We start from the raw sequence: 13,405 nt of genomic DNA on the forward strand, positions 1-13,405 counted from the left end.
TGCAGTAGCACTTAACATAAGATCTACCCTTTAAACAAAATTTTAAGTGTACAACACAATACTGTTAACTATAGGCACTAGAATTTATTAATCTTGCATAACTGAAACTTTATGCCTGTGGAAAAATTACTTCTCATTTCCCCCTCCTCCAACCCCTGGTAACCAGCATTCCACTCTCTGCACCTATGAATCTGGCTACTTCAGATCCCTCAGATAAGTAAGATCATATAGTACTTGTCCTTCTGTATCTGGCTTGTTTCACTTAGCATAATCCCTCCAGATCCATCCATGTCATAAATAGCAGAATTTCCTCCTTTTTTAAGGCTGAAAATAATACTCCATTGTATATATAAACTTCATTTTCTGTATCCATTTATCCATCAATGGACACAGCTTGCTTCCATATCTTGACTGTTGTGAACAGTGCTGCAACAAGTTTGGGAGTACAAGTATCTCTTTGGGATCTCAATTCCAATTCTTTTGGAGGTGGGATTGTATGGCCCTCTTTGCAGAATAAATAAAACAAATGAGTAAGATTGCAAAAGGAGATCATCTTAAAATACTGTTATCAAAACATTTTTTAAAGTAATTTTGTGACATAGTAGTAGTTGTGCTTTTTGTATTAATATTTAAATAGCATGTCAGCAGCAAGAATAATATTTATCATAATTTTAAAGTAGTGATTAGCATACATGATATTTTAAAATATCTGCAACCAATGTAATATGCTATAAAAATATCTATGATTCACAGATACTGTTGATATTATTGGGGTTTGTTGCTTTTATACATAATAAAAGAAAATGTTAAATTTCAGTTAGATTTAGTGACAATAAAAACTTAAGTTTTTCCCATTCAAATTCATGGATCCCCTGCTCTACACAGGCAATATTTTGAAGGCCTGTCCACCTTCCTTTCTTGGTCCCTCTTCACCCTCCTGGTTGGTTCTTCCTTCCCTAATTACCTACCTTATGATAGTTTTGATAAACTGATGTGATGGCTCATGTATAAAAACCACTGTTTATTGACTGTCTGCCATTTTGCATACATTATTTGCATGCCATATAACAACTGTCCAAGACATTTTATGAAAAAAAAACTGAAACTCAGAGAGGTTAAATAACTTGTCCAAGGCAACAAAGCAGATTTAGTATTTAAACTCAGGTCTGTATGGCTGAAAACTTATTCCCATTTCCACTACGCTCCACTGCCTCCTTCTGGCTTGGAGAAATTTTGCAGTTTAATAGGGAGTCTAAAAACCAAATAGCTCCAAGAAATAGATTTCCGATGGAATTTTAGGGATCATCAGAGATAGAGCTATTAGGAGATAAGGAGTTTTTAGACACTCTTTAAATTTTGCAATACAAGTAGCTCTTGTCCCCTACCATTCCACTTCTGCAGAGAGATACAGAACTGGGTCAAACCACAGGAAAATATCCTAATCCTCGTGAGGACTGCACAAGTTTCAGAACACTGTGGACAAACAGAGCCTATCAGTACTTTTGAAGGGAAAAGGGAGACTGTGGGAAGGATTGCAGGCAGTGTTCTAGATACATTCTGGATTTTTTTTTAATTACTCTAAACACAGTAAAGAACCTATGATCCCTACTTGATAGAGGAGGAACTGGGTGCCAAGAAGGATGAATAAAGGGGAAGAAAGTGCTCTCTGCATCTGTAGAACTTCACAATAGCTTTCTGTTGTTATAAGCAGATTTCCCAAACTGTAGAAGGAAGAAAGTACTGGGCAGGGGAAGGAGAGCATCTGAAACGTTGCTTCACAGATGCAGTTCACAAACAACTTGAAGGCAGCGACTTCCCTCTAGACTGTAAACTCCCAAAGGGAGGGCCCATGTCTTTAGCACATCCACTCTCCTGAGCAGCTGGAGTGGGGTCTGGCACAGGAGAGGCTCACGGTGATTGTTTAACTGGACTAAGGCAGCACTAGCTCATGAACTTCCTCGTAACTCTCCAGAGCATCCAAGGCATTCGGTCAGTAGAGGACGCTCCATGTTTCTAGCATGTTGATTTTCCAGGCCATAAACTTTGGACAATGCTGTATTCATTAATCATTGAAATGATGCACATCTCTGTCTCTTCCCATCATCCTTCTCTCTTACCATGCTTCTTACTATTTTAAGGATGAACTCGTAAGTATTGTACCCACTGCAATCACTGGATGACATGAAGTAATTTTGGCTTCATCTGGCTTTTTACTAATATTTGTCAAGCTCAAATATGTGGTACTCTACTGAGTGCATTAGAAAATTAAGATGGATGGGAATGGATTATCTCTAACATCTTTTACACTACAAACATTATTAAAAAAAAAAAACTCTACTAGCTTTTAACTGGATTTTTTCCCCTTATCTAGTGTTAGCTCTAAGAAGCCATTTCAACAAACATTTATTAAGCACCTGCTGTGAGCTTTGTCCTATTCTAGGTAAAAGGAGTAGGGAATACAATGTGATACGTCTAAGCAGCAGCATAAATGAAGCTCTCTGAATGAACCAAGAAGTAATATATTTTTGTAGTTCTTCCTACTTTTTAAATTGCTTTCACACATACTAGCTCATGTTTTTTTTTTCAAGGTCACATATCCTTCCCTAGGTAGTAGGTAGAACAGATATTATTACCAAGTATTAACAAGTTTGCAAGATTTGCCCCCATTCTGGCAGTGCATCAGTAGGAGAACTAAAGCTAGAGTCCAAACCATAAAGATCTAATTCAGGACTTGAGTCTCTACTTTCATGATCCATTCCTTTTCCAGGCAGACTGCTTGCCTATATAACCAATGTCATTCAATAAAACTGTGCATTAATACTGAAATCTCACAATGCCACTCATAATGGAGAACTCTGTCGTTCTGTATCTCATGACAAGTTCCACATGCCATTTCTCCACCAGGTTAATGAGTAGAAATAGTTAACCAACTATGAATTCCATACCTAGGGGTTCCACTTATCTATTGCTACATAAATTATTCTGAAACCCAGTGGTTTAAAACAACAACAATTTTATGATGAGTCATGATTCTGTCTATCAGGAATTTGGGCTGAGCTCAGCTTGGTGATTCATCTATTCCACATGATGTTGATGGTGATCGCTCTGCTGTATTCAGCTGGCAGATGGCCTCAATCACACTCTGACACATTGTAAGGGAAAGCAAATGGCTGTAACGCTGGACCTTAGCTAGGACTGTCAGCAGGAGCACTTGTATGTGACCCTTCCAATCCAGCAGCCTCAGGGCAATCATACTTTCTACCTAGAGTCTCAGGGCTCAAGAGTGATGAGGTATAAGCTGCACGGTCTTTTGTGACCTAACCTCAGAAGTGACATAGCATCACTTCCATCATACTCTTTTGGCTAAAGCAGTCACCAACCTACCCAGATTCAAGAAGAGGAGACATAGACTCCTACCTCTCCATGAGAAGAGTGTCCAAGAATTCATGGCCATGATTTAAAATAGTTATGTATAGGTTTCTTACATTAACTTATAATTCCCCTTCTTGACCAAAGGTGGCCAAGAGAGCTGTCCCATCCCACCCATTTCCTCCTGTAAAATCACCCAAGTTTGCTAGCCCTCTTCTGCCTGTTCTGCACCCTCTGCATGCTCCTGTCCCTTGCAGGGTTGTGTTGGATGGTCATTTCCCAGATCAGGGCCCTCATTACACTAGGTTCTCAGTCTTCATCTACAGCTGCGTGAGGTATACACCAAGGGACTGAGTCCTCATTTCTTTTACTGAAAGGTGCTGGTTGTTTAGAGCCAGGAATGGCTTCTCTCTCCACTGGCACTGCTTTTGCACTGTTCAGTTCTTGAGGCCCTCTTGCTGCTTCCTTGTGCACATGTCAGGTTTGCACTAATCTCTGCCAACTTAAAATTGAGCTCTCAGAGTAGGCTTTTTACCTGTCCTAATAGGATATTTCGTGCTCCCAACATACACTTGAGACTGAACCGCAAAGTGGATAAAAATACAAGCCTCAGGGTCAAAAAGCTCTGAATCTCTAATCTGTGCTCCACCACTTACTGCATGATCTAATCCAAGCTACTTCTTATCACTAAGCCTTAGTTTCCTAGTCTGTAAAATGGAGACAAAGATATATACTTCATAGGGCTATCAAAGGGATTAAAAGTTCTATGTAGACAAAGCAATTATCACATCACTGGTACTTAGTAAATGCCCACTAAATGTTAACTATAGTAATAGTAGTAGCACTATTAGTAATAGCAATGGTGGTTAACAACATCTAACTGGTAAAGGATACGATGACATGAAGTACTCATGAGCATGCAAATGAATTTTTAAAGCTCCAATCTTTTCTCTGTAAATTTATAAACTGGACTTAAATAAAAATATGGATATGGATATGAGTATGGACAAACATACACATATGTTAAGTCAAAATATTTATATTTTCCCTTTTCACCAGGTGTGTTTTACTTACATTTTTAAATGTCCACATGGATATTTTCTGTCATTCATTCATACCAGTTTTTCAAGTAATTTTTACTAAGAGAATCTACCTATTGTAGAAAAGCATTCAAATGCAGTGGTTGGGCTCAGCATATCACAAAGAATACAGCATGATGAACATGTCTCCAGAGCATCATAAAGAAACACTTCAATATTTAAGATGGCTGGATTTACTCCAAGGACTGAGACACAGTCTGCCTATCACCAGCTCAGCTTCAAAATACGGTTCTTGGCTTCAGTCTGCAGTTCAATGAGTGTGATCAGTGCAAGTACAAGATGAATAAATCTTAAAGATACTGAACTAAGTTATTTTCCAACACAAGAACACAAGGGGTGAGACAATCTTATTAGTCGATGCCCGAGCTAGTATTTCATCTTGGACTAGCTGATGTGAAGGTTCATGTTATTGACTCCCTGTTTGAATCTTCTTTGGAGAAAAGCAATATTCCACTTTGAATTGGTTATTATCACAACACCATCCCCATAGTTAAGATCTGTCAATATTTCTTCACCTGGGAGATGCTTAAGGTCTAAGGTTTTACTGGTCCTGACATGAAGTAATCTGCATCACAATTCAAATGCTATTCACATCACTTATATAGTTCAAGCTTTCTGAGCAAGTGAGAATCCTCCCAATGGAGACTATATTTACCTGCCATTCATCTACAGTTCTGCAGAAAAAACTAGGTGAAGGATAGAGTTAAGGCATTTTAGAGTGTCTGAAATTTAACTTCCCAATAAGCAGCAAAGGATGGCAGGAAACAATGAAAGTTCCTAGATTTGGTGTAAGTACAGTGTATTCATTTCCTAGGGCTGTCATAACAAAGTCCCATAAACTGGGTGGCTTAAATGAGATTTATTGTCTAACAGTTCTGGAGGCTAGATATTCAAAATTAAAGTGTCAGCAGGACTGATTTCTTCCAAGAGCTATGAGGGAGATTATGTTCCATGGCTCTCCCCTAGTTTCTGGTGGCCCCAGGTGTTCCTTGACTTGTGACAGCATAACTCCAATCTCTGCCTCCATCTTCACATGGCTGTCTTCTCCCTTGTGCATTTACATCATCTTCCCTCCAAGTATATCTACCTTTGTCTCCAAACATTTTTTTATATAAAGACATTTCTCATATTGGATTAGGGCCCATCCTAATGATCTCATTTTAACTCAGTTACCTCTGTAAAGGCCCTATTTCCAAAAAAGGTCATGTTCTGAGGGGGTTAGGACTTCAAAAGATTTTTTTTGAGAGATACAATTCAACTTATAATATACAGTACACAAAACTGAGAGCAAAACAGAGCAAGGAAATGGCATAGTCATACCACAGCAATGTAAGATGAGGAAAAGTACCAAAGTAATACAAAAGATTCTCATTCTAATCTTCTAAAATTATTTTTCCATTGTTTAGTCTCCTTTTCTACAAGCTACCATTAACATTGTTTCACTTTTAATCTCTGTAATCCACAGCACAGAGAACAACTTGATAACTTTTTTCCCCAGATCTGTGTTGGGATATCTAGTTCCCAAACAGGTTCTTCTGTTAGGTACAGGATTTCCCTGAGCTTTCTATATTTATTTCTTTAGCAAAAGGATTCGGAATAACTTGCAGCCAACTGCTCCGTATCTTATTGCTGGAAGTAATAGATGTGTATGGTAATTAACATTAGACATGAGTTAGTTGTAAATTGACCAAATCCTTTCAAACAGAAAATTGATCTTATCTTTCCCAGAAGAATATTTTTCCTCTCTTCACCTCTGGCCTCCACCTTCTTAGGACCAGCAACATTCAGGAAGGGTTGAAATAAAGAACTTATGGTATTTATGATGTTCCTAGGCCATAAATAATACCTCTGCCAAGGACTGGTCTCCTAGAAATGGACTTTTGGTTTCTCTCAAGTACACTTCAAGGAAGAACACTGAATCTGGGAATATCTCCTTCCTTTGCCAAAAGTATGTTTTAAGTTTTAGAACTAGCTGGCAAATACTGTACGAGAAATGAAGGGCAAAAGACCAATTAATAGAAACCATATCTGAATCCAACCTTGGAAGTATATTTGAGATTTCTACATTATACTCCATAATCGAAGCAATATCATATAAAATAAAGCCAACATTAAGAAACACTTAGATTAATCTTTGTACTGCATCTTCTCCCTAGATTGGATAGAGTTTTGAATATTCCAAAGTCAGAAGAGGAGCCACAGTTCAAGAGATACATAAAGAAACCTTGGAGAAAAATGTCTAGTCTCTAGAACTTAGAGTTACAGAATTATAACTAATTCTAACAAATTTGAAAATGAAATACCAGAATCAAAGGAGCATTCAGTGGTATCATATTTCTATCTGCGTAATTGATATAGAAAATCAAGTTGTGGAAGGTACCTTTGCAGCAACCGCAGTCCTAGATTCATGTTCAACATGTGGATTTCCGGATCTTTCAAAAGGTGCCAACATGTGCTAAATGAAAGAAAAAGAAATATTAGAATCATCTTCCCCAAATTTGGCCTATTAATTCCAGAGATAAAAATCACTTAGCTTATTGGTTGTTTAGTTGCTTGTGCTAGAGTAGTGGCTTTAGATATTTTTCTTTCAAGTGAAATTACAGTTTTACTGTAATACATTTTATGACATCTTATAACATTGATATGGTGTAGTAACTAGACTAGTTGTGTTCATGATCTCAAAACCAGGACAGCCCTTAGAGATCATCTATTTTTTTCAAAGTGGCTTTTACATACATGATCACTACATCTCATATGAGCCTCCAACAACTCCTCTGTAAGAGAGATGGAAAGGATGCTACTAACTCAAAAGAATATGGAGGCCCAGAATGGATGTGGGACTTGCCCAAACTCTTCCACAAGGCAGAGGGAGGACCTTGCCTCCCATGCTCTCTGCATCTTTTCCATATCTGTTTCATATCAATAGCACCTCCAAACACTTTGCTCAAACACTTCTGAGGAGAAAGAGTCACAGCTGCTCTTTCTCCCCAATCTTCAGCCATCATTCTCAGTAACTGAACCATCCACACTGATGACCAGAAAATTTCTCAATAGCTCTCACTCTCAATCCCATCACACTTTAGCCACAGTTTGGATTTTCTCATCTCTAAGAACTGCTCATCTCTAAGATCCCTAGTCAGTTCTCCTTTTCTGACATAATCTCTTCACTTTCCTCTCCCATCCCCACATATCGACTCAATGTGCCTTTTTCCATAATCAGTCAGTCAAAAGAATACCAGCTGAGAACCTACTGCATGCCGGCCTGGGAAATCAGTGTAAGACCAGCTAACCACGGGCCGGACGCATATTGAATTTCCCCTGTCAGCCTACTGCTTTCTTCAACCTCCTGGTCAGTTAGCAGCTCCCTATACACGAGTCCACACCTGCTCTGAAAGCCTCAACTGTCTCCCAAGCAATGGACGGTCATTTCAACATTATCCTCTCCAACATCCTAAAATCCTTCAGTTCATTGATCATCATCATTCCAATCCCCAAATCCAGGTTGTTTTATCATTGACATTCTCTGCTCCCAGACTACCTTGCTGCTGGATAAGATCATAAACTATGATGACTAGTGCCACCACAAATTCAAATTCTCCAACTTGATTTAAGACCTTTAAATTACTTCAAAAAGCCTACGGGGAACCAAAAATGGATAGCTGTTTTAAACATGCACATTTTGGCTTGAAACAATATGGCAATTTATAACCACATCAACTAACCAGGAACAGAATAGTAATGAGCTCAGTGTTACTTTTGGAGCTCAAATCAAAGGTTCCCAAACATGACTGGCTTTAAGAAACACCTGATGAGAATTTTTAAAATACAGAGTCCCAAGTCCTACTTCATATCTACTGAATCAGAACCTCTGAGGAGTCTATTTCTAAAGCTCCCTGAGGGATTCTGATGCAGTCAATCCACAGGCTGACATTATGGTCCCACTGGGCTATACTCTTGATCGAACTTTTCTCCAGGACACAATGAAAGGGATTCCTCACTGAAGAGGAGTCTGGGCTGTCTACATATTTTACTTCCTCTTCTTCCTCCTCTACCTGAACCTGAAGCCTGGTAATGTTGTCTTTTGCTTCCACTTCTTCTCAGTGCCACATACGGCTCTCAGAGCTCAACACACTGATATAACTTGGGAGCACAATCCCTGCCCAGATCAGCTGTGTGAGTCTAGGGTTCCTGCCAGTCTAGAAATGACAGTGGTGGGTGCACATCCTGCTCATTCCACCTCTGCCGACATTAAGCACCACAACTTCTCTTAATTTTCCCACTGACAAGGACTGGTTGCTTGCTCTTTATGCTCCGCTGCCCTCTTTCCTCATTTGTAATGACTTTATGTAGCCCAAATAAATGTTTCTTCATTTCTGCCCTCGTAGCAGAAGTAAAAGCAAGATGAACATCACGTCTTTGCTGGACTAAACACTTAAATACATTTGTTGCTGCAGTGGCCTCTGTGGACTCTGCCAAGTGCAGCTTATGTCACTGTTTTGAAGCATCTTTATGGTCATTGAAAAGATCAAGCATTACCTCCAATGATGGTAAGATCCAAATAGCCAGTTCCAGTAACATCCTTGAAGATGAGTCATAGTCTGATCAGTTGATTTAAAATAAATCTCCCCCCACATGTATTTTGATAAAAGTAGACTTTTGGGGATTTTTTTAAGTTTCCTACCAAAGCTTTCCTTTTTATACTTTTCAGTTGGCAAATTATACAAAATTATAATTTTCCTCATTTACTATGAATATGATTGACTACACAGCCCTTAAAAAAGTGATCTGCAAATATAGTTACTTGACCCTAGTTCCATATACACACAAAAAATAGGTAATACTCTAAATGCTGTCTTGTCTTGTCTTTTTTCATTAAATTACAAAAGGTTTCATACAGGTCAGCATTGCTGGTGCCTCCTCACTTTCATTTCTATAACAATCTTCTTTATTATTAATAACAGTGATGGCAATAAAAGTAATAATAATGCCTGCATTTCTTCCAAGGGCACAAAAGTCTTGGCCCTGGGTACCAACATGCACTAAAATATACAACAGATGCTGTGTATTTTTTATATATATATGTATCTTTTTTTTAACATCTTGAATGTCTTAAACAATTTTCCTTTAGTTACTATGGAAGTTCCTAACAATCCCAGTTAGTAAAGACAAGAGAGTGGCCAAAAAAAAAAAAAATTAAATTTTCCTTCTTGCCTTTTGTTCTTTTAACAGAGCAGCCTCACATTTTCAGTCTTTCTAGTCTCACCATTTTTGGTGTATCATGTCCACTACTGTGGGAGAAGGAGGGAGAAATTTAGGAAGAATAAATTACTCCCTTCATTAGTATGCAAATAAATTATTTATATGCAAATAATGTGAGCAGCACTGCAACTGTGGTTATAACACTTTGTCTTACAAAGAAATCTTTTAAATTCATCTGCCTGAAGGGAGAAAAAAAAGCTTTTTATTATTATCCTACCAAACTTTCTACTGAATTATTTGGGCCAAAATAACTCTGTATCTGATGCAATCTGAACCAGTATTATTGGACATATCTTTAATTGTGATTAAAACACTTCAGTTCAGTCTAATTACCCTTTGCTTCAAGGACATCTAAATGTCCTTAAGGACAGATAACGCTACCATCATCACTACCATCATTAAGTATTTGGATTGAGTTGAAAATTCATTTCGGCTAATAATATCTGATGCTAAAGAAGTCATTTATTTGAAAGGCATAGAAGACAACTTAATTCTACTGTGTACCAAGTCTTACTTTGCCATGAATCTGTAGTTCAATGTGCTTACACTACTACCCCCAAACCTTTGGACTATCTTTATTTTCAGTTCATCCCAAAACTCTTGAAAAAAAATCTGTTACTTACATGTGGTAATTCTCTACCTGCAAGAAGAATAAGGAGTCTGCTTAGGCCATCCAAAACAGTATTAGGAGGCCTCATCTTGTTATTCGACTAGTCCACCCAAAAGATGCCTTAGTTTGCAAGGTCTGCCGTAGCAAAGTACCACACACAGACTGAGCGGCTTAAACAACAGAAATTCATTGTCTCATTTTCTAAAAGCTAGGAGTACAAAATCAAAGTTTTGGCAAAGTTGTTTCATTCTGACAGCTGTGAGAGAAAGACCTATAACAGGCCTTTCTCCTTGGCTTTCAGATGGTCATCTACTCCCTAGGTCTCTTCACAATGTCTTGCCTCTATGCATGCCCCTGTGTCCAAATCTTCCCTTTTGATAAGGACAACAGTCATATCCTTAAGGCCCACTATAACCATCTCATTTTAACTTGATTACCTCTGTAAAGACCCAATCTCCAAATAAAGTCACATTCTGAGGTACTAGATTTAGGACTTAAATACAAGAATTTGGAAGAGGACACAATTCCACCCATAACACTCCCTAACACTCTTGCATTTTGGTTTTAGGATCTGCAAAGATGGGTTCCACTGGGATAATGGCAAGGGTCAGAATGCAGCCCAAGTGTCCAGTCCCAGCCTCTGGATGGCTGTGAGACCTCAAACAAGTCACCCAGTCTCCTTAAGCTCCATTTCCTCATCAGTAAAATAAGAAAGATAATAGTTCCTTCCCAAAGGGTGGCTATGAGAATTAAACCATCAACCATGTAAAGTGTTTAGCCCAGTGTCTGGCCCATAGAAAGTACTCCTGATACGTTAGTTATTATAAGCAGAAACTGTTAACCTAAAATGATCAGTCTAAACTGAAAAGTAAAGCTCACAAATCCAATGGTGAGAGAAAACAGTTTCTACCTTTCCTCTCCAACCAAATTACATCCCCCTCCAGCTAAGGCTGCCTTTTAGATTAAGGCAGACTCTCAGAGTTAAGCTCTCAGGACAGTGGGCTTAGAATTACAGTGGCTGATCTCCACTTTACCAAATTTACTGACCAAATGTCCCACTTTACATGGGATCCTCTATACTGAGATATTATGCCACAGAGCTTTCTTCTCACAGCACCTGCATTCCCATAGCTCAGAAAGTCAGCTCTACTCTAACATAACTTACTTTCAAGCAGTTCATATTTTCTCTTTGATTCAGCCAAAATTAGATTACCAGTCTTTGTGTGTGTGTGTGTATATATATGGCTATTGTTGAATTTTTTCCCCTAAACCTTCCTTTACAAATTCATTAATATTCATGGAGTTTATATGTTAAATTTACATAAGTCTAGGATAAGAGGGAAGTCTCTGCTCCCAAGATTCTAATCTTATGTTAGGAGGCTCTGAGATTTGTTATAAATACCTGCTTGTATTGTTTTGTTTTCATGTTTGGCTTATCTCTTGGAGCCAGGAATAAAAACAGAAAGATCCATGCAGTGGATGGGTCTCTGACCACCCCAACAAGATCCTTTCCTGCTGCATCTCAGGAAATGGTGAAATTAGCATAGACAAACACTACTCAGCCTGACATGCTCAGGAGATGTGTTTCCTGAGGGAAAGTCTACAACATCATTAAAGCATCCAGGGCTACATTATGATTTTTGTGGTCCCCTCCATTAAAAATAATAATTATAATAGACTATACTTTTCAACTGCATTGGTATGAGGATGTATATATTAATGTTATATACTAAAATATATTCTCCAACCTAAAAGCTTATTTTATTCTTCTGGTTTTAAAAGAAATTAAAACAATTTCATGGGCTCCTAGAAGTATTGTGAGCCCTTGACACTGTATCTTTTGTGCCTAATAGGCATCAGTGGCACTATAGTATTTGATTTAAGGTTCCTGGTTGCTGACTACCTTAACCAATTCATTATATGGCACCAAAGATGCACTTGACTTTTATAATACTTCTGTTACTGGCCACAACCTAAAGTCCTATAAGAAAATAAGATACAGGACTCTGGGGGTCTGTATTCCAGCAAGTTAGAGCAAGGATTACACAACCTCTCTGTACATATTCATACTTACCACATCTCAATTTTCAAGCACCCACTTGATTCTCTGAATTTCCTTTATAGTTGTATAAATATAAAACATAGCATTTGCTGCTTTTTAAAGTGTGCCTTTCACAAATTAAAGTTACTGATGAAGAGAGAAAGGAAACTAACATTTACTGAGAATATACTACGTAACAGGCACTGTCTTGAGTGCATCCACATGGACAGTCCAGAGAGACAAAGACAATTATATATATATATACACATATACATATACATAAAAAGGTTTGGAGTGACCTCTTTTTTAAGAGAAAGTAACCATTCCAAATTAAGCCAGTAATCAGGTAAAATTCTATTACCTAACAGAATCAGAAACTGTTTGAACCAGAGGTCCTTGAGAAGATATGCCTAGTTCAATCCCTTCATATTCTGGATGAAAAAATCCCAAAAGGATTTGTGAAATTCCCAAGATCACAGAGAAAGCAGTGTACCTGCAATCATTGCCCCTCACTAAACACAAAAAGCAAAAGTAAGTAAATAACCTTTATGTATGAAGTACAAAAAAATTGGCAGAAGAGAGTTACATGAATAGAGAATTATTCTGAACAATTTCAAGGTTTTCATATGCTCTCCTAGACCAAGGAAGTCAACTTTATAAGACTTTGTGTTGGTATAAACAACTGTGAATTTCAGTAATCAAGGCAGGCTCTATTAAGACATAGAAATTTATTTTTTCCCATTTTTTTATTGAAGTATTGTCAGTTTACAATGTTGTTGTCAATTTCTGGTATACAGCATAATGTTTAAAAATTAAGAAAGCAACTTCATAAATCCCACCTCCATTATATCCCACAACCCTGTGAAAGTTCTCTTAACAAATACACTTAATTTTTATTGTTTTTAAGTTCAAAATAAATGAATACTTATAAAAAGTTTAAAACAATACAGAGGCATACAGAGTAAAATGAGTTTTCCTTAATCCTTTCTATGAACTCCATCTCCCAGGGCACTTTCCCATAGATAA

The 13,405-nt window shown here is 37.8% G+C and overlaps 1 long non-coding RNA gene across 1 annotated transcript in view; it reads right to left on the minus strand.

Annotated features, from left to right (window-relative positions):
* Positions 1–13,405, minus strand: part of LOC106730188 — a 187,763-nt gene that overhangs the window by 92,286 nt on the left and 82,072 nt on the right. The window contains exon 3 of the long non-coding RNA XR_001366625.2: positions 6,850–6,924. This is a non-coding gene — a long non-coding RNA (uncharacterized LOC106730188). The remainder of the gene's footprint in view (positions 1–6,849; positions 6,925–13,405) is intronic.

Source organism: Camelus ferus, chromosome 5 (assembly GCF_009834535.1).
Source record: "Camelus ferus isolate YT-003-E chromosome 5, BCGSAC_Cfer_1.0, whole genome shotgun sequence".
In the NCBI taxonomy this organism is placed as follows: Eukaryota; Metazoa; Chordata; class Mammalia; order Artiodactyla; family Camelidae; genus Camelus; species Camelus ferus.